This window comes from Ambystoma mexicanum, chromosome 10, assembly GCF_040938575.1.
Source record: "Ambystoma mexicanum isolate Mex_15411 chromosome 10, UKY_AmexF1_1, whole genome shotgun sequence".
NCBI classification, from domain to species: domain Eukaryota; kingdom Metazoa; phylum Chordata; class Amphibia; order Caudata; family Ambystomatidae; genus Ambystoma; species Ambystoma mexicanum.
In genome coordinates, this window is record NC_090932.1 from 1,704,643,563 (window position 1) to 1,704,668,477 (window position 24,915).

The 24,915-nt window shown below is 47.9% G+C and overlaps 1 protein-coding gene across 1 annotated transcript in view; it reads right to left on the reverse strand.

The window, feature by feature from the left end:
- Positions 1-24,915, reverse strand: part of LOC138492751 (transmembrane protein 132D-like) — a 4,310,707-nt gene that overhangs the window by 3,336,202 nt on the left and 949,590 nt on the right. The window lies entirely within an intron of this gene.

Sequence of the window (24,915 nt, forward strand, 5' to 3'; positions counted from 1 at the left end):
TAATGAAAAAGAGAGGATCGAAAAGAGAAAGGGAGACCTGAAAACTAAGGTTTTGTTGCAACAGATTGTAAGAGTTCCTAGAGAGGGTAGTACACAGTTTAGGGGACAGTATCCTCCACAGGGTACTGTGCCGTTGGGTCCTGTACACGTGAACCAATGTGTATATTGCAGACAAGAGAGTAATTGGCGTGCACAATGCCCGATCCTCCAGGAGAGGTCGAATAACACATTTGGTACTATGGGTAGATGATCCAGAGGCCACCCTGGGGCAATAGGTCCTGGTAGAAGTCAGTTTTCTCAGAATGTACATACTTTTTCACAAGACAGTCAGTCACTGAGTGTGGATAATAGAAACATTATTTATCATCTTTCAACTGCATATCTCTCTGAAGACCTTCCCTTTGACAATATATTGTTTTGTTAGGATTGCCCGAAGCAGGGTTTGGAACCAATGCCTATTCCCGTTAATCAGAAAGGTCCCTACATTGAAATGATAGTGGGAAATAGGAAACATCTATTCTTGATAGATACAGGAGAGCAGAAGTGTTCCATTGACCATTCACGGGTTCCAAACTTTCCACTGTCAGGGAAAACCAATGTTTCTGTAGGGTTTTCTGGTACACAAGTGGTTAGTCCGGTTTCTTCGCCGGTACCGATTACACTGGGTCCATTCACAGATCACTGTCTGTTTCTTTTGACAACGAACTGTGGAGAGAATTTGTTGGGGTTGAATCTGTTGAAGGAATTAAATGCGGTAATTCATTGTTCTTCGGATGGAGTGCGTTTGACGATTTCACCACAGCAACGTTCTGCCTCACAGTTCCTGACTAGACCTTTGCCGCCGGAATTTAGTGATGTTCCAGAGTGTTTATGGGTGATTGATGACAATGATGTCGGTGTTTTACAGTTTGAGCCTGTTGAAATCATTTTGAAACCTGGAGTAAAGTTGCCACATATTCCTCAGTATAAGATTTCGGTTGATGGTGAGCAAGATTTGAAGTGTATAGTTTCCAATTTTGTACAATGTGGGGTAATTGAAGAAATAGCAGGTAGTTTGTGCAATAATCCGATTTTGCATTTGTATAAGAAAGGAGATAATGCAATTCCTTTTTGTTTTATCATTGATTTACGTGCTATCAATAAGATTGTTGCTCCACAATTTCCTATTGTGCCTGATGTAATGACGATATTAACTATGATCCCAGCTTCTGCTACTCATTTTAGTGTCGTAGATCTTAAGAATGCCTTCTTTAGCATTCCTATACACAAGGGTAGCAGATACCAGTTCACGTTCACCTTAGGGGGACACTTGTTTACATTCACCCGTGCACCACAGGGGTACACGGAAAGTCTGAGCATTTACAGTAGGGCTTTGAATGAGCAGTTTGATACACTTGAGTTGCCTACCACTTGTATATCGCTTCAATATGTAGCTGATGTTCTTTTAGCTGCTGATTCAGAAAGTGCCTGTAAGGAGGGCACCGTGTTGTTGCTTATTCACCTAGCAAAGCATGGACATAAAGCTTCACTGAAAAAGTTTCAATATTGTCGGCAGGAGGTCGCCTATTTAGGCTATCGCCTGTCAAAGGAGGGAAGAAGGTTGACGCCTGGACGGATTAAAATTATTTCCAGCATGTCTGTCCCAAATATACAGAAGGGAGTCAGAACCTTGATAGGAATGGCTTCTGACTATAGGCAGTGGATCCCCAACTTCTCACTAGTGATTAAAGCAATGTTGGCTTTGACAAAGAAGGGCATTTCTTTGCCATTGCCATGGAACTTGGAACACCAGAAAGTATTTAATCTGCTCAAGACTGCACTGTGTTCCGCACCAGTTTTGGGCACACCAAATTATGAAAAGGCCTTCGAGTTGTATGTGCATGAACGTGATGGATGTGCTTTGGCTGTATTAACGCAGGAACATGGAGGGAAGAATAGGCCGTGCGGTTACTTTTCTTCCGCCCTTGATCCTATCACATGCGCTTTGCCAAGATGTTTGAGAGCTGTCGCTGCTGCTGCTGCGTCTGTAAAACAGAGCGAGTGTATGGTCCTAGGCCATGCTTTAACCTTGTTGGTACTTCACTCTGTAGATGTTCTATTAAATAGAACACAAACACAACACCTCACCTCTGCACTATTAACGAGTTATGAATTGATCTTGTTTGCACCGCATATACAAATAAAGAGGTGTTGTGTATTTAATCCAGCTGAACTATTACCTTTCCCGCAAGATACTGCTTGCAGTGACAAAATATCACATGACTGCCTTTACACTACAGAACAAGATACTAAAGGCAGGATTGACCTGAAAGATACACCTTTGAACAACCCAAAAGGGTAGCTGTTTTGTGATGGCTCTTGCTTCAAACTTCCGGGTGGTACATCCATGACTGCTTATGCCATCGCCACACTAAGCACGATTGTGGAAACCAAAAGAATTTTGCATAACTCTGCGCAGGCTGCAGTGATTATTGCATTGACTCGAGCTTGTGAACTTTCCGAAGGACTTAGAGTAAACATATATACTGACAGTCAGTATGCTTTTGGGGTAGGTCACAACTTCGGTAGACTTTGGGCAGAACAAGGTTTCTTGACCTCACATGGAACGAAGATTCAATATGGCACCTTGATGGTGCGGTTACTTTCAGCACTTGCACTTCCCACTCAGTTAGCAATCATGAAATGCGCAGCGCATCAGAAAATCATAAATGATATAGGAAAAGAGCACGCTTTTGTTGACCAGATAGCCAAACAAACTGCTAGTGATATTTATACAGATATGTACACTACAAGGGAAGCTACAAATGTTTCTACCGTAGATGAAGGTATTGAGTCTGTAAAGAATATCCAAGCCGATGCCACTTTAGAAGAAACTAAGCAATGGGCTGAGGGTTTGGCGAGGTTGGATGATGATGGGTGTTGGGTGGATAAGTTAGAGGGAAAATGGATGCTGCCAGATGTGTACATTACTATGATGGTCACAATGGCTCATGGGCCCACCCACATCTGTGCCAGGAAGGTTTGCAAAATGTCAGAAAATGTCTGGGTGAATATTAACATCTTGAAGACAGCTCAGCGTTTTGTCCAGAGTTGCACAATCTGTGTACAGCACAATATGGGAAAAGGCACATCGACACCAAGGGTAGTTTTGGTCCACCTTCTGTCCTCTTTGAAGTGATCCACTTTGACTTTATTGAAATGGAGCGTTGTAATAATTTTAAATTTGTTTTGGTTGTTATTTGTGCCTTTAGTAAATGGGTTGAAGCCTTCCCTGTAAAAGATGCCACAGCAATGACAACGGCGAAAACCATGCTTAAGGAATATTTTCCTAGGTTTGGTTTGCCAAGAGTCATCTGGTCAGACAATGGTCCACATTTTATTGCTGCTGTAATTCTGCAGATATGCACGGGATTACAGATCGATAAACGCTTCCATTCGGCTAGACATGCTCAGAGTGCTGGATTGGTAGAGAGACACAATGGAATTTTGAAGAACAAGCTTGCTAAGACATGTGCCGGCACCAAATTGAAATGGCCGTACGGCTTACCGATTGTGTTACTGTCAATGCGCACCACCCCACAGACTAAGACTGGGCTCTCCCCATATGAAGTTGTCATGGGTAGGCCAGCTAACATTTGGAATGTCCAAAAACCTGGGTCCTGAGGGATATTGAGCATGTACTTCTTTCTGATTACTGTGACAAGTCAACTAAAAATCTGTATTTGATTTACCAACAGGTGCGAGAAGCCCTTCCAGTAAAATATGAGGGGCCAGGTCATAGTATCCGACCTGGGGAGTGGGTGCTCATGAAAGCAGTTGAACGAGCATCCTGTCTTGCACCGCTGTGGAGAGGACCACACCAGGTTCCCCTGGCCACATAGACAGCGATTAGGGTGGAAGGCAAGAGGCACTGGATACATGCGTCACATGTCAAGAGGATACCCTTCCCTTTGCCACACAATAAAGAAGATACAGAGGAACCTACCTGCTCTGCTCCCAACGATCATTCAGCATTGAGCAGTACTGAGAGTGTTTCAGAGACACTCCCTGAGCCCGCGGGGTCTGGGGAAACAGCTGCTTTATCTCCACACTCTCCCACAGATCCTTTTGTATCTCCATTTGGTTCTGTTTAAATTCATCACTTCCATCAGGAAGCTACGACACATTGTTTGCAGATCACACTGTACCAGGAGTCACAAGGTACAATCTGCGTCCACGGAGCTAGACTTACTGCACGGTTCGGCTGTGCCAACATGAAAATCACCATAGGGCTTGTACTTTGCCCTATCTTTTGCATATAAAGGAAAGTTGTTGGCTGGGGATAGGGAAAGACTAAGAAAACGCGTGATCTGGAGATCACCAGCACATGAACTACGGCGCTTTTCCTTTCAAAGGAACAATGCCTGCTATCGCCTATACCCGTACGGAATAAATAAGTTACTCTGTGACCAGTAAAGGCAATGGACAATCGAATATATGGTCTTTTAAAACGTATTGCTTTCTTGTAATCATGTTAACTGGTTTCACAATAGTAATTGCTTTATGATTTTGGTACATGGAAGAAATACGTCCGCTTGAAACATTTTTGCCTACTGATAATGTACCTACTGTATCTACACCTTTTGTGTGTCTGCACACTCTATCTCCTAGAGACTCTCAACACAGACAGAGTTATCACAATAACACACTACTGCTTATAATGAATGCAACACATGCCATTTTCAACAGGTCTAATTGTTGGGTCTGCTCTCATTTCCCGCAACATAAAGAAAAGGGTTGGGCTGGTATATTTATCCTTTGCCTCTAACTACTGCATGTTATGCTTCTCTAAGGGCACTATTCTTTGGTCGATGGAATGATAGCATCTCGGGGAACTTTGATGGAACGAATTTGAACGAGTTTGAAAGACGAGTTCTAACGCCCCTGGGATGTTCACTTTTCGAAAATAGAAGCAAGCTTCATGTTGCTTCCATTAGGCCTTCTGATAGATTGTCTCGACCTTTTCAATCTCTGATCTCTTTCACGATGGCTCCTATAGGCAATAGGGATGCCACACCACCTTCCTATACTGTTAACCACAGCCCCTACTCAATTTATTTCTGCATACAGAGGAATGGTACTCAGTCAATGGGTGATTTCAAATGTTGCACCAATGTTGCGAACTTCACCAGTGAGGACAGACCTTTGTATGTAGGCAAACCTCTCTATTTCGTTTGCGGTAATGAAGCTTTCCCATGGCTACCTAGGGATTGGCAGGGAACCTGTTATTTAGGGATCCTGTTGCCAGGGGTATTTATAGCTAGCACCACAGAAATCTCTAGGGCTCGTCCAAGGCGGGATGAGAATGGCGATACTTCGTCGCAGGTTCTGGGTGACGTAGCAAAATCCTTTGTACCTTTCTGGGGGCAAATACTAAATTACGAGGATATTAGGAGACTAGCGAGAGTACTGGAGAGAACCATCAACTGGACCACTGACATACTCTATAACATGACTCTAGAACAGAAAGCAAAAAGGTTAGTAGCACTACAGAATCAGATGGCGTTAGACACCATCCTGGCTGAGTGTGATGGATTATGCAAATTAGTGGGGTCCGCTTGTTGCGTTTTCGTTCCAGATTCCTCCCCAACCATCTTTGAGGCTATACAAAATATGCACGTCTTTAGTTCAGAAGTGCACTTTCCCGAGGGTAATTGGGATCTTAGCGCTTGGTTCTGAGACTTCTTACGATCGTGGGGATGGAAGCTACTTTCAGTCTTAATTATTCTGAGTGTTCTGTTGTTCTGCTGTTTCTGTATACAATGTCTCCATGTCATATGTTCAATGCTAGGGGGAAGTTGTGCACAGACTATGGGAACATTAGGAAAAAAGGTACGCGCACCGGAAAGAATGACCAACGAATTTGTGTTGAAAGAAATTTCTGTTACAGACCTTATGGCGATTGATATCTCTGACGATTGTGATTCGGACATTGAGACGTGAAGTTACTCGTAAAGTGACTAGTTGTAGTTTAGCGCTTGGCTTAGGCCAAAAGAAGGGTTTGTCAAACAGGAATTCATATTGTGCCTCCTTTTGATATATATTGGCCTAAGCCTAGTCACTCTGTGAAGAAAACCGCGTTGCAAAGTTCCGATTTTAGATCGACTTCGCTGCCATTTTAGAATTGTCCGCCATTTTGATTTCTGTTCTCATGTAAATTCTCTGTTGTAAAATAGTGGACTGTATTTAACTTGCAACCAAGCCTTCCCGAACTTTGAGCCCTTGTTAATGGTTAGACTGTCCGAGGGCCAACTGTTTAGGCTAGGTAATGCGACCTTGCACCAAGTTTGACTTGTCTCAGGATTGTCTGCACTAACAAGCCTCATCCACGGATATTCATCGAGGACAATGTAATGCAAATGTCGAGCGTGGACACTGGCAGAACTACATTGTGAAGGGATATGTACTAAGGCTCACTGCTAAATCCAGGAATACACTTTGCCATTGTAACTTGTTGGAATCACAAACCTATGTAATCCATGTGCATATTATTGTATGAGCTGTATGTGAACTCGGCACAAATTCTGGACTGCAGATTATTAACCTGTAGAGGGGCTGGACAATATTACAGGGTATGTATAAAGAATGCAAATGTTTAGATGTCCAGTACCTCTCCCTCCCCACTCTGACGGGCTAGTACTTATTGCGGGGTGTCGAGAGCCAGATAGCTATCTGTATCAGATCTGTGTTTCTTTGTAACTGCACAGTATTAAAGATCTTTGAATCTGTATAGCCTGTGTTTGGTGTATTTCCTTTTGTGGTACTCAGCCTCGATATTTCCTTGCTTTTACAACAGCACCAGCACAAAGACAACGTTTCTGACCTGCTTTTTTCTTTATAAAAACGCTAATTTGAGAAGAAGAACGCCTAAAGGTGTATTTGGAATGTCAAGGAACAAAATAAAAAGGTTCAACAAGGAATCTCCAGACATTTCATCAATCAACTAAGCAAGGAGTCTGAGCAAAGAGGAGGGGTGATGCCCTTGTATGTGGTGTAACAGAGGTGTGGGGCTGACTGATGGTCTAGAAAAGGGTTTTCATCCCTGGACCACTGGTGCCCTGGAAGTTGATTTGTCCCATGCTTGAGGTACATCGTCACACCATCTCCCATGCTTGAGGTATAGCATCATACCATCTGCCATGCTTGAGGTACAGCGTCACGCCATCTCTCATGCTTGAGGTACAGCATCACACCATCTCCGATGCTTGAGGTAGAGCGTCACACCAACTCCCATGCTTGAGGTACAGTGTCACACCATCTCCGATGCTTGAGGTACAGCGTCATACCATCTCCCATGCTTGAGGTATATCGTCATACCATCTCCGATGCTTGAGGTAAAGCGTCACACCATCTCCCACGCTTGAGGTACATCATCACACTCTCTTCCATGCTTGACGTACAGCGTCACGCCATCTCCCATGCTTGAGGTACAGCAACAAACCCTCTCCCATGCTTGAGGTACAGCATCACACTATCTCTAATGCTTGAGGTACAGCGTCACAGCATCTCACATGCTTGAGGTACAGCGTCACAATATCTCCCATGTTTGAGATACAGTGTAACACCATCTCCCATGCTTGAGGTACAGCATCACACCATCTCCCATGCTTGAGGTACAGCATCACACTATCTCCCATGCTTGAGGTATAGCGGGGGAGAAGGGACAGGTTCCATAAATGGTGCATGTGTTCCATCCCCATAATGTTGAGGCAGGGGAGGGGCTGACGCTTTGATGATGCATACATCTGCTTCTCAACAGGATTATAAAGTCAACTGGTGTTAAATGCTGAGCTGGACACTGTGTTCTCTACAAGTGGAAATTGACATCAGTGTAATGACTTCCATTCTACTGACAAGTCTGTTCTTTGCTCGACATGAACCGTCTACAGTTGTCACAAGTGTTTTTATTTGGAATCACAAATGGTGCTCTTTCCTCCTCCCTGCTCCCACCCCTACATCCCATCCGTGCATGTGATGACACAGTGCACACGAAGGATCACATGAGTTAACCCTGTGATGGAAGGACATGGCGGGGCCGGGAGGAGGAATTCATCACCCCACATCACCATTACCATCCCCACGAAGCCCCTAGCAGGCATCAAGTACTTCCAGGGTACTGCTCCTGGTGCAACCACGGACCAAAGCCACCATGACTCAGGAGCCCCCGTTATTTCTCCCCTCTTCACTAACTATAGAACATGGCCATTCATGGGTTCGGGTTCCAGGCGAGTAAGTGAAAGAGTGTCTTCATTCCTGCTCCTTGGGCATCTTTTGAGCACACGCAGGCAGGGCAGGACGGCTTCAATGCCTCTCGTCAAGGTGTCCGACAGCCTCTGCGTACAGCCTTACAAAGGTGTCTCCTTTGAGCCAGCTACGCTATCATGCATTCGTTTACAACCTTGCCTCTAATTCATTTCCCTCGTACTGCCAATCATGGACTTATTTACCAATCCACTACATACAAGGGCAGCAGCACTCGTCTTTTCCCCACACACAACGAATCTGGTATGGCTGGGGCAGGAGAGGGTGGATCCCTTTGTCAGACTCTCCTGTTGTGTCGACAAGCACTCATTCTGCACACCGCCAATTCCTGCTCTGATACCACCGTCCGCGTGCTCTGTTTTACCAGAACCCCTTTCAGCCATCGGCAGGAGGGAATCCAATATGATTATCTGGTCTGTGGCCCCCACATCTTCTAGGACTTCTTCAAAAGACACCTCAAGTTCATGACTCAACACATCAGTAATGGCCTCCATTAACATATACTGCCGTCCAATAAGGCAATCTCTCACCCTTTCTATTGGTTACATGTTCTTAGGCTCAAAAGAGTGAAACAGTACTTTCATCCCATTGATCACTAAAGGGATGTTACGGCATGCAAGAACGACCAATACCAGTTATCAGGCCTTTAAAGGTCATATAGGTCTGGACATTTTCAAATGAAGCCTGACACGTGGACATGCATTGAATGTATCTTTGAGATGTCTGCCAAATGTGCACGCGGTACCTCATGCATGTTATTCATTGTGCATGTACAGTATAGCAGAGCCCTCACATGTAGACATGTTGCCCTTGAATTGATAGACTGGTTCATATTAGCCCCGCTTTAGCCCGGTGATTCATGGAATATGGCTGAGTCCTACTGACAATGTGATCCACGCCATGCCTGGACACCCTTCATACTGCCCAGAGTATACTACAAGTACACTAGTCATCTTTCTAGTAACCAAACAGTTGCATGAAATGATAAACTATTTGCATTCAATGTAATGTGTTCTGTACATGTCTGTTCTGACTATGGCCTACTAAAGGCCCATTCAACTCACAGTGCTTTAAATGTGTGACACCAGCAGTTAGGCACTATACAAATATCAAGTAGCATGGCAATGCATTCCTATCCAGAGTCTGTAATGACAGTTCCATCCAGAGTAATGGCATTCCCACCCAGTCTCTGTAACTGCATTTCCACCCAGTCTCTGTAATGGCATTTCCACCCAGTCTCTGTAATCGCACTCCCACTCATTGTCTTTAATGGCATTCACACTCAGTATCTGTAATGGCATTCCCACTCAGTCTCTGCAATGGCATTCCACCCAGTCTCTGTAATGACATTCCCACCCAGTTTCTGTAATGGCATTCCCACCCAGTCTCTGCAATGGCACTCCCACCCAGCGTCTGTAATGACAGATCCGTCCAGAGTAATGGCATTCCCTCCCAGTGTCTGCAATGGCATTCCCACCCAGTCTCTGTAATGGCATTCCCACTCAGTCTCTGCAATGGCATTCCCACCCAGTCTCTGCAATGGCATTCCCACCCAGTCTCTGCAATGGCATTCCCACCCAGTTTCTGTAATGGCATTCCCTCCCAGTCTCTGCAATGGCATTCCCACCCAGTCTCTGTAATGACATTCCCACCCAGTCTCTGCAATGGCATTCCCACCCAGTTTCTGTAATGGCATTCCCACCCAGTCTCTGCAATGGCATTCCCACCCAGTTTCTGTAATGGCATTCCCACCCAGTCTCTGTAATGACATTCCCACCCAGTCTCTGCAATGGCATTCCCACCCAGTTTCTGTAATGGCATTCCCACCCAGTCTCTGCAATGGCATTCCCACCCAGTTTCTGTAATGGCATTCCCACCCAGTTTCTGTAATGGCATTCCCACCCAGTCTCTGTAATGACATTCCCACCCAGTCTCTGCAATGGCATTCCCACCCAGTCTCTGTAATGACATTCCCACCCAGTTTCTGTAATGGCATTCACACCCAGAGTCTGTAATGGCATTCACAGCCAGTGTCTGTCATGGCATTCACAGCCAGTGTCTGTCATGGCATGCCCACTCAGTGTCTGTAATCACACTCCCACTCAGTGTCTATAATGGCACTCCCACTCTGTGTCTATAATGGCACTCCCACTCAGTGACTATAATGGCATTCACACTCAGTGTCTGTCATGGCATGCCCACCTAGTCTCTGTAATGGTATTCCTACCCAGTCACTGTAATGGCATTCCCACCTAGTGTTTGTGTTGGCATTCACATCAGTGTCTGGCATGGAAAGCCCCCCAGTCTCTGTAATGGTATTCCTACCCAGTCACTGTAATGGCATTCCCACCTAGTGTTTGTGTTGGCATTCACATCAGTGTCTGTAATGGCATTCCCACTCAGTGTCTATAATGGCATTCACACTCAGTGTCTGTAATGGCATTCACACCCGGAGTCTGTAATGACAGTTCCATCCAGAGTAATGGCATTCCCACCCAGTCTCTGTAATGGCATTTCCACCCAGTCTCTGTAATGGCATTCCCACCCAGTCCCTGCAATGGCATTCCCACTCAGTGTCTGTCATGGCATTTCCACCCAGTCTCTGTAATCGCACTCCCACTCATTGTCTATAATGGCATTCACACTCAGTATCTGTAATGGCACTCCCACTCAGTGTCTATAATGGCACTCCCACTCAGCGTCTATAATGGCACTCCCACCCAGCGTCTGTAATGACAGTTCCGTCCAGAGTAATGGCATTCCCTCCCAGTGTCTGCAATGGCATTCCCACCCAGTCTCTGTAATGGCATTCCCACTCAGTCTCTGCAATGGCATTCCCACCCAGTCTCTGCAATGGCATTCCCACCCAGTCTCTGTAATGACATTCCCACCCAGTTTCTGTAATGGCATTCCCACCCAGTCTCTGCAATGGCACTCCCACCCAGCGTCTGTAATGACAGATCCGTCCAGAGTAATGGCATTCCCTCCCAGTGTCTGCAATGGCATTCCCACCCAGTCTCTGTAATGGCATTCCCACTCAGTCTCTGCAATGGCATTCCCACCCAGTCTCTGCAATGGCATTCCCACCCAGTTTCTGTAATGGCATTCCCTCCCAGTCTCTGCAATGGCATTCCCACCCAGTCTCTGTAATGACATTCCCACCCAGTCTCTGCAATGGCATTCCCACCCAGTTTCTGTAATGGCATTCCCACCCAGTCTCTGCAATGGCATTCCCACCCAGTTTCTGTAATGGCATTCCCACCCAGTCTCTGTAATGACATTCCCACCCAGTCTCTGCAATGGCATTCCCACCCAGTTTCTGTAATGGCATTCCCACCCAGTCTCTGCAATGGCATTCCCACCCAGTTTCTGTAATGGCATTCCCACCCAGTTTCTGTAATGGCATTCCCACCCAGTCTCTGTAATGACATTCCCACCCAGTCTCTGCAATGGCATTCCCACCCAGTCTCTGTAATGACATTCCCACCCAGTTTCTGTAATGGCATTCACACCCAGAGTCTGTAATGGCATTCACAGCCAGTGTCTGTCATGGCATTCACAGCCAGTGTCTGTCATGGCATGCCCACTCAGTGTCTGTAATCACACTCCCACTCAGTGTCTATAATGGCACTCCCACTCTGTGTCTATAATGGCACTCCCACTCAGTGACTATAATGGCATTCACACTCAGTGTCTGTCATGGCATGCCCACCTAGTCTCTGTAATGGTATTCCTACCCAGTCACTGTAATGGCATTCCCACCTAGTGTTTGTGTTGGCATTCACATCAGTGTCTGGCATGGAAAGCCCCCCAGTCTCTGTAATGGTATTCCTACCCAGTCACTTTAATGGCATTCCCACCTAGTGTTTGTGTTGGCATTCACATCAGTGTCTGTAATGGCATTCCCACTCAGTGTCTATAATGGCATTCACACTCAGTGTCTGTAATGGCATTCACACCCGGAGTCTGTAATGACAGTTCCATCCAGAGTAATGGCATTCCCACCCAGTCTCTGTAATGGCATTTCCACCCAGTCTCTGTAATGGCATTCCCACCCAGTCCCTGCAATGGCATTCCCACTCAGTGTCTGTCATGGCATTTCCACCCAGTCTCTGTAATCGCACTCCCACTCATTGTCTATAATGGCATTCACACTCAGTATCTGTAATGGCACTCCCACTCAGTGTCTATAATGGCACTCCCACTCAGCGTCTATAATGGCACTCCCACCCAGCGTCTGTAATGACAGTTCCGTCCAGAGTAATGGCATTCCCTCCCAGTGTCTGCAATGGCATTCCCACCCAGTCTCTGTAATGGCATTCCCACTCAGTCTCTGCAATGGCATTCCCACCCAGTCTCTGCAATGGCATTCCCACCCAGTCTCTGTAATGACATTCCCACCCAGTCTCTGCAATGGCATTCCCACCCAGTTTCTGTAATGGCATTCCCTCCCAGTCTCTGCAATGGCATTCCCCCCAGTCTCTGTAATTGCATTCCCACCCAGTCACTGTAATGGCATTCCCACTCAGTCTCTGCAATGGCATTCCCACCCAGTCTCTGCAATGGCATTCCCACCCAGTCTCTGTAATGACATTCCCACCCAGTCTCTGCAATGGCATTCCCACCCAGTTTCTGTAATGGCATTCCCTCCCAGTCTCTGCAATGGCATCCCCCCAGCCTCTGTAATTGCATTCCCACCCAGTCACTGTAATGGCATTCCCACTCAGTCTCTGCAATGGCATTCCCGCCCAGTCTCTGTAATGGCATTCCCACCCAGTCTCTGTAATGACATTCCCACCCAGTCTCTGCAATGGCATTCCCACCCAGTTTCTGTAATGGCATTCCCACCCAGTCTCTGAAATGGCATTCCCACCCAGTCTCTGCAATGGCATTCCCACCCAGTTTCTGTAATGGCACTCCCACCCAGCGTCTGTAATGACAGTTCCGTCAAGAGTAATGGCATTCCCTCCCAGTGTCTGCAATGGCATTCCCACCCAGTCTCTGTAATGGCATTCCCACTCAGTCTCTGCAATGGCATTCTCACCCAATCTCTGCAATGGCATTCCCACCCAGTCTCTGTAATGACATTCCCACCCAGTCTCTGCAATGGCATTCCCACCCAGTTTCTGTAATGGCATTCCCTCCCAGTCTCTGCAATGGCATTCCCCCCAGTCTCTGTAATTGCATTCCCACCCAGTCACTGTAATGGCATTCCCACTCAGTCTCTGCAATGGCATTCCCGCCCAGTGTCTGTAATGGCATTCCCACCCAGTCTCTGTAATGACATTCCCACCCAGTCTCTGCAATGGCATTCCCACCCAGTTTCTGCAATGGCATTCCCACCCAGTCTCTGCAATGGCATTCCCACCCAGTTTCTGTAATGACATTCCCACCCAGTCTCTGCAATGGCATTCCCACCCAGTTTCTGTAATGGCATTCCCTCCCAGTCTCTGCAATGGCATTCCCCCCAGTCTCTGTAATTGCATTCCCACCCAGTCACTGTAATGGCATTCCCACTCAGTCTCTGCAATGGCATTCCCGCCCAGTCTCTGTAATGACATTCCCACCCAGTCTCTGTAATGACATTCCCACCCAGTCTCTGCAATGGCATTCCCACCCAGTTTCTGTAATGGCATTCCCACCCAGTCTCTGAAATGGCATTCCCACCCAGTGTCTGTAATTGCATTCACACTCAGTGTCTGTAATGGCACTCCCACTCAGTGTCTATAATGGCATTCACACTCAGTCTCTGCAATGGCATTCCCACCCAGTCTCTGTAATGACATTCCCACCCAGTCTCTGCAATGGCATTCCCACCCAGTTTCTGTAATGGCATTCCCTCCCAGTCTCTGCAATGGCATCCCCCCCCAGTCTCTGTAATTGCATTCCCACCCAGTCACTGTAATGGCATTCCCACTCAGTCTCTGCAATGGCATTCCCGCCCAGTCTCTGTAATGGCATTCCCACCCAGTCTCTGTAATGACATTCCCACCCAGTCTCTGCAATGGCATTCCCACCCAGTTTCTGTAATGGCATTCCCACCCAGTCTCTGAAATGGCATTCCCACCCAGTGTCTGTAATTGCGTTCACACTCAGTGTCTGTAATGGCACTCCCACTCAGTGTCTATAATGGCATTCACACTCAGTGTCTGTAATGGCATTCACACCCAGAGTCTGTAATGGCATTCCCACCCAGTCTCTGCAATGGCATTCCCACCCAGTTTCTGTAATGGCACTCCCACCCATCGTCTGTAATGACAGTTCCGTCCAGAGTAATGGCATTCCCTCCCAGTGTCTGCAATTGCATTCACACTCAGTGTCTGTAATGGCACTCCCACTCAGTGTCTATAATGGCATTCACACTCAGTGTCTGTAATGGCATTCACACCCAGAGTCTGTAATGGCATTCCCATCCAGTCTCTGCAATGGCATTCCCACCCAGTTTCTGTAATGGCACTCCCACCCAGCGTCTGTAATGACAGTTCCGTCCAGAGTAATGGCATTCCCTCCCAGTGTCTGCAATGGCATTCCCACCCAGTTTCTGTAATGACATTCCCACCAAGTCTCTGCAATGGCATTCCCACCCAGTCTCTGTAATGACATTCCCACCCAGTCTCTGCAATGGCATTCCCACCCAGTTTCTGTAATGGCATTCCCTCCCAGTCTCTGCAATGGCATTCCCCCCATGTCTCTGTAATTGCATTCCCACCCAGTCACTGTAATGGCATTCCCACTCAGTCTCTGCAATGGCATTCCCGCCCAGTCTCTGTAATGACATTCCCACCCAGTCTCTGTAATGACATTCCCACCCAGTCTCTGCAATGGCATTCCCACCCAGTTTCTGCAATGGCATTCCCACCCAGTCTCTGCAATGGCATTCCCACCCAGTCTCTGTAATGACATTCCCACCCAGTCTCTGCAATGGCATTCCCACCCAGTTTCTGTAATGGCATTGCCTCCCAGTCTCTGCAATGGCATTCCCCCCAGTCTCTGTAATTGCATTCCCACCCAGTCACTGTAATGGCATTCCCACTCAGTCTCTGCAATGGCATTCCCGCCCAGTCTCTGTAATGACATTCCCACCCAGTCTCTGTAATGACATTCCCACCCAGTCTCTGCAATGGCATTCCCACCCAGTTTCTGTAATGGCATTCCCACCCAGTCTCTGAAATGGCATTCCCACCCAGTGTCTGTAATTGCATTCACACTCAGTGTCTGTAATGGCACTCCCACTCAGTGTCTATAATGGCATTCACACTCAGTCTCTGCAATGGCATTCCCACCCAGTCTCTGTAATGACATTCCCACCCAGTCTCTGCAATGGCATTCCCACCCAGTTTCTGTAATGGCATTCCCTCCCAGTCTCTGCAATGGCATCCCCCCCAGTCTCTGTAATTGCATTCCCACCCAGTCACTGTAATGGCATTCCCACTCAGTCTCTGCAATGGCATTCCCGCCCAGTCTCTGTAATGGCATTCCCACCCAGTCTCTGTAATGACATTCCCACCCAGTCTCTGCAATGGCATTCCCACCCAGTTTCTGTAATGGCATTCCCACCCAGTCTCTGAAATGGCATTCCCACCCAGTGTCTGTAATTGCATTCACACTCAGTGTCTGTAATGGCACTCCCACTCAGTGTCTATAATGGCATTCACACTCAGTGTCTGTAATGGCATTCACACCCAGAGTCTGTAATGGCATTCCCACCCAGTCTCTGCAATGGCATTCTGACCCAGTTTCTGTAATGGCACTCCCACCCAGCGTCTGTAATGACAGTTCCGTCCAGAGTAATGGCATTCCCTCCCAGTGTCTGCAATTGCATTCACACTCAGTGTCTGTAATGGCACTCCCACTCAGTGTCTATAATGGCATTCACACTCAGTGTCTGTAATGGCATTCACACCCAGAGTCTGTAATGGCATTCCCACCCAGTCTCTGCAATGGCATTCTCACCCAGTTTCTGTAATGGCACTCCCACCCAGCGTCTGTAATGACAGTTCCGTCCAGAGTAATGGCATTCCCTCCCAGTGTCTGCAATGGCATTCCCACCCAGTCTCTGTAATGGCATTCCCACTCAGTCTCTGCAATGGCATTCCCACCCAGTCTCTGCAATGGCATTCCCACCCAGTCTCTGTAATGACATTCCCACCCAGTCTCTGCAATGGCATTCCCACCCAGTTTCTGTAATGGCATTCCCTCCCAGTCTCTGCAATGGCATTCCCCCCAGTCTCTGTAATTGCATTCCCACCCAGTCACTGTAATGGCATTCCCACTCAGTCTCTGCAATGGCATTCCCGCCCAGTCTCTGTAATGGCATTCCCACCCAGTCTCTGTAATGACATTCCCACCCAGTCTCTGCAATGGCATTCCCACCCAGTTTCTGCAATGGCATTCCCACCCAGTCTCTGCAATGGCATTCCCACCCAGTCTCTGTAATGACATTCCCACCCAGTCTCTGCAATGGCATTCCCACCCAGTTTCTGTAATGGCATTCCCTCCCAGTCTCTGCAATGGCATTCCCCCCAGTATCTGTAATTGCATTCCCACCCAGTCACTGTAATGGCATTCCCACTCAGTCTCTGCAATGGCATTCCCGCCCAGTCTCTGTAATGGCATTCCCACCCAGTCTCTGTAATGACATTCCCACCCAGTCTCTGCAATTGCATTCCCACCCAGTTTCTGTAATGGCATTCCCACCCAGTCTCTGAAATGGCATTCCCACCCAGTGTCTGTAATTGCATTCACACTCAGTGTCTGTAATGGCACTCCCACTCAGTGTCTATAATGGCATTCACACTCAGTGTCTGTAATGGCATTCACACCCAGAGTCTGTAATGGCATTCCCACCCAGTCTCTGCAATGGCATTCCCACCCAGTTTCTGTAATGGCATTCCCACCCAGTGTCTGCAATTGCATTCACACTCAGTGTTTGTAATCGCACTCCCACTCAGTGTCTATAATGGCATTCACACTCAGTGTCTGTAATGGCATTCACACCGTCTGTAATGACAGTTCCATCCAGAGTAATGGCATTCCCACCCAGTCTCTATAATCACACTCCCACTCAGTGTCTATAATGGCATTCACACTCAGTATCTGTAATGGCATTCACAGCCAGTGTCTTTCATGGCATGCCCACTCAGTGTCTGTAATCACACTCCCACTCAGTGTCTATAATGGCACTCCCACTCTGTGTCTATAATGGCACTCCCACTCAGTGACTATAATGGCATTCACACTCAGTGTCTGTCATGGCATGCCCACCTAGTCTCTGTAATGGTATTCCTACCCAGTCACTGTAATGGCATTCCCACCTAGTGTTTGTGTTGGCATTCACATCAGTGTCTGTCATGGAATGCCCCCCAGTCTCTGTAATGGTATTCCTACACAGTCACTGTAATGGCATTCCCACCTAGTGTTTGTGTTGGCATTCACATCAGTGTCTGTAATGGCATTCCCGCCCAGTCTCTGTAATGACATTCCCACCCAGTCTCTGTAATGACATTCCCACCCAGTCTCTGCAATGGCATTCCCACCCAGTTTCTGTAATGGCATTCCCACCCAGTCTCTGAAATGGCATTCCCACCCAGTGTCTGTAATTGCATTCACACTCAGTGTCTGTAATGGCACTCCCACTCAGTGTCTATAATGGCATTCACACTCAGTCTCTGCAATGGCATTCCCACCCAGTCTCTGTAATGACATTCCCACCCAGTCTCTGCAATGGCATTCCCACCCAGTTTCTGTAATGGCATTCCCTCCCAGTCTCTGCAATGGCATCCCCCCCAGTCTCTGTAATTGCATTCCCACCCAGTCACTGTAATGGCATTCCCACTCAGTCTCTGCAATGGCATTCCCGCCCAGTCTCTGTAATGGCATTCCCACCCAGTCTCTGTAATGACATTCCCACCCAGTCTCTGCAATGGCATTCCCACCCAGTTTCTGTAATGGCATTCCCACCCAGTCTCTGAAATGGCATTCCCACCCAGTGTCTGTAATTGCATTCACACTCAGTGTCTGTAATGGCACTCCCACTCAGTGTCTATAATGGCATTCACACTCAGTGTCTGTAATGGCATTCACACCCAGAGTCTGTAATGGCATTCCCACCCAGTCTCTGCAATGGCATTCCCACCCAGTTTCTGTAATGGCACTCCCACCCAGCGTCTGTAATGACAGTTCCGTCCAGAGTAATGGCATTCCCTCCCAGTGTCTGCAATTGCATTCACACTCAGTGTCTGTAATGGCACTCCCACTCAGTGTCTATAATGGCATTCACACTCAGTGTCTGTAATGGCATTCACACCCAGAGTCTGTAATGGCATTCCCACCCAGTCTCTGCAATGGCATTCCCACCCAGTTTCTGTAATGGCACTCCCACCCAGCGTCTGTAATGACAGTTCCGTCCAGAGTAATGGCATTCCCTCCCAGTGTCTGCAATGGCATTCCCACCCAGTCTCTGTAATGGCATTCCCACTCAGTCTCTGCAATGGCATTCCCACCCAGTCTCTGCAATGGCATTCCCATCCAGTCTCTGTAATGACATTCCCACCCAGTCTCTGCAATGGCATTCCCACCCAGTTTCTGTAATGGCATTCCCTCCCAGTCTCTGCAATGGCATTCCCCCCAGTCTCTGTAATTGCATTCCCACCCAGTCACTGTAATGGCATTCCCACTCAGTCTCTGCAATGGCATTCCCGCCCAGTCTCTGTAATGGCATTCCCACCCAGTCTCTGTAATGACATTCCCACCCAGTCTCTGCAATGGCATTCCCACCCAGTTTCTGCAATGGCATTCCCACCCAGTCTCTGCAATGGCATTCCCACCCAGTCTCTGTAATGACATTCCCACCCAGTCTCTGCAATGGCATTCCCACCCAGTTTCTGTAATGGCATTCCCTCCCAGTCTCTGCAATGGCATTCCCCCCAGTCTCTGTAATTGCATTCCCACCCAGTCACTGTAATGGCATTCCCACTCAGTCTCTGCAATGGCATTCCCGCCCAGTCTCTGTAATGGCATTCCCACCCAGTCTCTGTAATGACATTCCCACCCAGTCTCTGCAATCGCATTCCCACCCAGTTTCTGTAATGGCATTCCCACCCAGTCTCTGAAATGGCATTCCCACCCAGTGTCTGTAATTGCATTCACACTCAGTGTCTGTAATGGCACTCCCACTCAGTGTCTATAATGGCATTCACACTCAGTGTCTGTAATGGCATTCACACCCAGAGTCTGTAATGGCATTCCCACCCAGTCTCTGCAATGGCATTCCCACCCAGTTTCTGTAATGGCATTCCCACCCAGTGTCTGCAATTGCATTCACACTCAGTGTTTGTAATCGCACTCCCACTCAGTGTCTATAATGGCATTCACACTCAGTGTCTGTAATGGCATTCACACCGAGAGTCTGTAATGACAGTTCCGTCCAGAGTAATGGCATTCCCACCCAGTCTCTATAATCACACTCCCACTCAGTGTCTATAATGGCATTCACACTCAGTATCTGTAATGGCATTCACAGCCAGTGTCTTTCATGGCATGCCCACTCAGTGTCTGTAATCACACTCCCACTCAGTGTCTATAATGGCACTCCCACTCTGTGTCTATAATGGCACTCCCACTCAGTGACTATAATGGCATTCACACTCAGTGTCTGTCATGGCATGCCCACCTAGTCTCTGTAATGGTATTCCTACCCAGTCACTGTAATGGCATTCCCACCTAGTGTTTGTGTTGGCATTCACATCAGTGTCTGTCATGGAATGCCCCCCAGTCTCTGTAATGGTATTCCTACACAGTCACTGTAATGGCATTCCCACCTAGTGTTTGTGTTGGCATTCACATCAGTGTCTGTAATGGCATTCCCACCCAGTGTCTATAATTGCATTCACACCAGTGTAGAGGAGATCCCAAATAAAGCCTGCACTCCCATCACCCATTTTGAAGTACCAGGAACATTCACACCAAAATATGTGACATATGATGAACAAATAAATCGGCAGAGAGCTGCAGTAGGGCTCTTCCCAGTACACATCAGAAGATCACCACCTATTGAAGTACCAAAACCCAGACAAACCATGGACAGTAATGTATCCATTGAGAAAACCCTACCAACAAATGAGACGAAATGAAGATTGGTGAAGTACCATCCCAGAAGAAACCAAAAAGGTCTTAATGGAAGATGAAGGGTGACATCACGAGAGCCCGGACGGACTCACAGATAGAACAGATGACGAACCAAGAATTACACAAGGAGACGAAACGCCATGAGGACAGAGATTGTGAGCTTAAAGCGATAGAAAGCTATCAAAATGTAAGAGAGTTAAGCTGTAAGCAAAATGACTACAGTCGACCAGTTTACGCCTGTACATATGCCTGAAACCACAAGAAATCTAAGAAACCAGTGCGGCTTGCTATGCTAAGTAGAAGAATAGCACGGCAAGCGCCATTGTATATAATCTACCTCAAAACAAAGCACAGTATTATAAGTGCGATTCCACTTTACGCGAAAAGCAGAATCAACTCAGGTTACTAGAGGCCAAACAAGACAAGAATATGTTTAAATAGGTATAAAGAATCCCTATTAACATGAAAACATCCTACTCCACCAACGGGGATATAGATATATGTAATACAATAAAGAGCAAGATGATACGTGTTGTTTACTTGCCTCCAACCCCCTCACACAAAAACTCTATAAGGTTTTCCAGCATCACTAGTCCTGAAAAAATGAACCGTCTGCTATAACTGATTTACACAAATGTATAACAAGTTTATTTAAAATAACAATAAACTTGTTATACATTTGTGTAAATCAGTTATAGCAGACGGTCCATTTTTTTCAGGACTAGTGATGCTGGAAAACCTTATAGAGTTTTTGTGTGAGGGGGTTGGAGGCAAGTAAACAACACGTATCATCTTGCTCTTTATTGTATTACAAACAAGACAAGATTCATATTCTAGCAAAACGAGAAGGGATGGCTGAAATGAAACTCAGCAGATGCAACTCGTGCCAGGAGCGCCAGGGTCATACCAATAGAAGGAACAAACAGTAGCTACATCTAATTGAAACCTAAGAACAGAATATCCTGTCTCTGAATGGTCAAGATAAGGAAGCGTAGCCAGGTGGCAAGCCAAGTAAGAATTAAATGCACAAATCGAGAGAAACTAGGCAAATTCATGGTGTCTGCATCACGTGACCATCCCAGCAAGGAGAAGCACGAGTTCACACCTACACGTGGCATCCGCACAGGAGAAGATAGCGGAACTTTCCCAGACAGAAGATGCAGTTTCGAGACCAACCACAGTAATATAATTGACACATTGTTGCTGAAGCGATGATTGATTGTAACATTAATTGGAGGAAGGCCGGGTAGCTTAGGGGGTACCCTGCACCTGGCTGACCATTCTGTGTGCTGCTAAGTAAACTGTAAATGTATGCATGGGGTTGGTGCCAACTCAATCACAATGGACCACACAATCTAGGGTCCTATATTTAGTAGAACCAATGAGACGTCATACTTTTGGTGACGTCCAAAGTCGTCATTTTGAAGGAAGGGCTTAGATGCCCACCTGACAGTGTTTTACCCAATCCCCTCACTCCGTTACCATATACAGATATCGCACCTATATTAAAGTTACCTTTTCCTTACCAATAGAAATGCTTATTAACTTTTGAGTGTTACACGTCACTTATGATGAACTTTCAGTATAATGGATGTGTTTTTATGAAGTTCATTGGAGTTGAAGGCGTGAAGGACGATCGCATCACTGCTGATTGCCATGACTCCCCGTTTTTCGTACTTGTCATTAAATGGACTCCCTTTGCCAAACCATTGAGTTGTCCTTATTGATTGGTGTTGGAGTAATAAATCTGCACCCCCATCCATCTCACGGTGCAGCTATCTCATCTTAAAGTACTTCTGAGCAAACCTCGGCTCTATGGGCCGGCCGAGGGCCTCCTTAGTGCACCAGTGTCTGTATAGGCATTCATACCCAATGTCCAAAATGACATTCCCAACAAAACAGACGCAACACTACGCTCCTCAAATTTAAGAAAATAAAAACGTGTCTCCACACAGGATTTTCTTCAACACATTTCAAAATGAAGTCAAAGCCCTCAACAGGTGCCACTGAACTCTCACCGAAGACTGTTCACCCAACCTTCCTGCTGTCTCTCTGCAAGCAGAGAGCTGTGTGCCCCAGTTTCTTCCCCTCCCTCCCTGCTGTCTCTCTGCAAGTAGAGAGCTGTGTGCCCCACTGTCTCCCCCTCCCTCCCTGCCGTCTCTCTGCAAGCAGAGAGCTGTGTGCCCCACCGTCTCCCCTCCCTCCCTGCAGTCTCTCTGCAAGCAGAGAGATGTGTGCCCCACTGTCTCCCCCTCCCTCCCTGCAGTCTCTCTGCAAGCAGAGAGCTTTGTGCCCCACCGTCTCCCTTCCCTCCCTGCTGTCTCTCTGCAAGCAGAGAGCTGTGTGCCCCACTGTCTCCCCCTCCCTCCCTGCTGTCTCTCTGCAAGTAGAGAGATGAATCCCCTGTTGTCTCCCTCTCCCTTCCTGCTGTCTCTCTGCATGCAGAGAGCTGTGTGCCACACCGTCTCCCCACCCTTCCTGCCGTCTCTCTGAAAGCAGAGAGATGTATGCCCCTCTGTCTTCCCCTCCCTTCCTGCTGTCTCTCTGCAAGCAGAGAGGTGTATTCCTACTGTCTCCCTCTCCCCTCCTGCTGTCTCTCTGCAAGCAGGGAGTTGTGTGCCCCACTGTCTCCCCCTCCCTCCCTGCTGTCTCTCTGCAAGCAGAGAGCTGTGTGCCCCACGGTCTCCCCCTCCCTTCCTGCTGTCTCTCTGCAAGCAGAGAGCTGTGTGCCCCAGTTTCTTCCCCTCCCTCCCTGCTGTCTCTCTGCAAGTAGAGAGCTGTGTGCCCCACTGTCTCCCCCTCCCTCCCTGCCGTCTCTCTGCAAGCAGAGAGCTGTGTGCCCCACCGTCTCCCCTCCCTCCCTGCAGTCTCTCTGCAAGCAGAGAGATGTGTGCCCCACTGTCTCCCCCTCCCTCCCTGCAGTCTCTCTGCAAGCAGAGAGCTGTGTGCCCCACCGTCTCCCTTCCCTCCCTGCTGTCTCTCTGCAAGCAGAGAGCTGTGTGCCCCACTGTCTCCCCCTCCCTCCCTGCTGTCTCTCTGCAAGTAGAGAGATGAATCCCCTGTTGTCTCCCTCTCCCTTCCTGCTGTCTCTCTGCATGCAGAGAGCTGTGTGCCACACCGTCTCCCCACCCTTCCTGCCGTCTCTCTGAAAGCAGAGAGATGTATGCCCCTCTGTCTTCCCCTCCCTTCCTGCTGTCTCTCTGCAAGCAGAGAGGTGTATTCCTACTGTCTCCCTCTCCCCTCCTGCTGTCTCTCTGCAAGCAGGGAGTTGTGTGCCCCACTGTCTCCCCCTCCCTCCCTGCTGTCTCTCTGCAAGCAGAGAGCTGTGTGCCCCACGGTCTCCCCCTCCCTCCCTGTTGTCTCTCTGCAAGCAGAGTGCCGTGTGCCCCAACATCTCCCCTCCCTTCCTGCTGTCTCTCTGCAAGCAGAGAGCTGTGTGCCCCACTGTCTCCCCTCCCTCCCTGCTGTCTCTCTGCAAGCAGAGAGCTGTGTGCCCCACTGTCTCCCCTCCCTCCCTGCTGTCTCTCTGCAAGCAGAGAGCTGTGTGCCCCACTGTCTCCCCTCCCTCCCTGCTGTCTCTCTGCAAGCAGAGAGCTGTGTGCCCCACTGTCTCCTCCTCCCTCCCTGCTGTCTCTCTGCAAGCAGAGAGCTGTGTGCCCCACTGTCTCCCCTCCCTCCCTGCTGTCTCTCTGCAAGCAGAGAGCTGTGTGCCCCACTGTCTCCTCCTCCCTTCCTTATCCGCCCTCCAGACATGCCTATGGCATGCATATTTTCCTGGGCTCTGTGTGGCGCGGAATCTGTGTTAGAATAACCCAGGAATGAGCACAGCCTGAAAACGAAGCGGTGGAAATAAAGAGCTAATAGTGACTCATTTTACTTTGAAATTAATGTAAACACTTCAAGCAAAGTTCTAAATTAAGACATTCAAAATAGCAAAATGTATTACTCAGCGTATTTCTAAGAAACACATGTGTTTTCTTTTCTTTTTTGGGAACAGTTTCAGGGAAACCCCCTCCATCCCATCCCCAAAGGACCCCCATTGCTTGCCCTGAGCTCTTAACACCCCCTTCCCACCTGCTCCGGACCCTGACCGTCCCTGCCAGGAGTGGTTTCTTTGCATGTTTAGTTCGATTTTAAGAAAAAGTAGACCCTGCGACCAACATAATGTCTGGGCCCCTCCCTTCGGCAATGGGGGCTTCCATGAGTGAGTGAGTGGGGACCGGGGGGGGGGCGCAGCTGTGTGAACTGGGACCATTAGCCGTGAGTAGCACAACAGGTTGTTTTAATTTTATGATTTTTTTTCCCTCAGGACCTGTAAAAGGGGTAGACATGACCAAGATGCCTGCTGTGGTCAAAAGAACATGTTTACTGTCGGCAACAGTGGCTTCTCGCGCGCCTACTTCTAAAAGCGGCTGCATCGACTATTCCTTCAGATCCTATAATCGCTCACGCTGGGGCAAATCTTCACCCCCAGCCCCCACCCCGTGC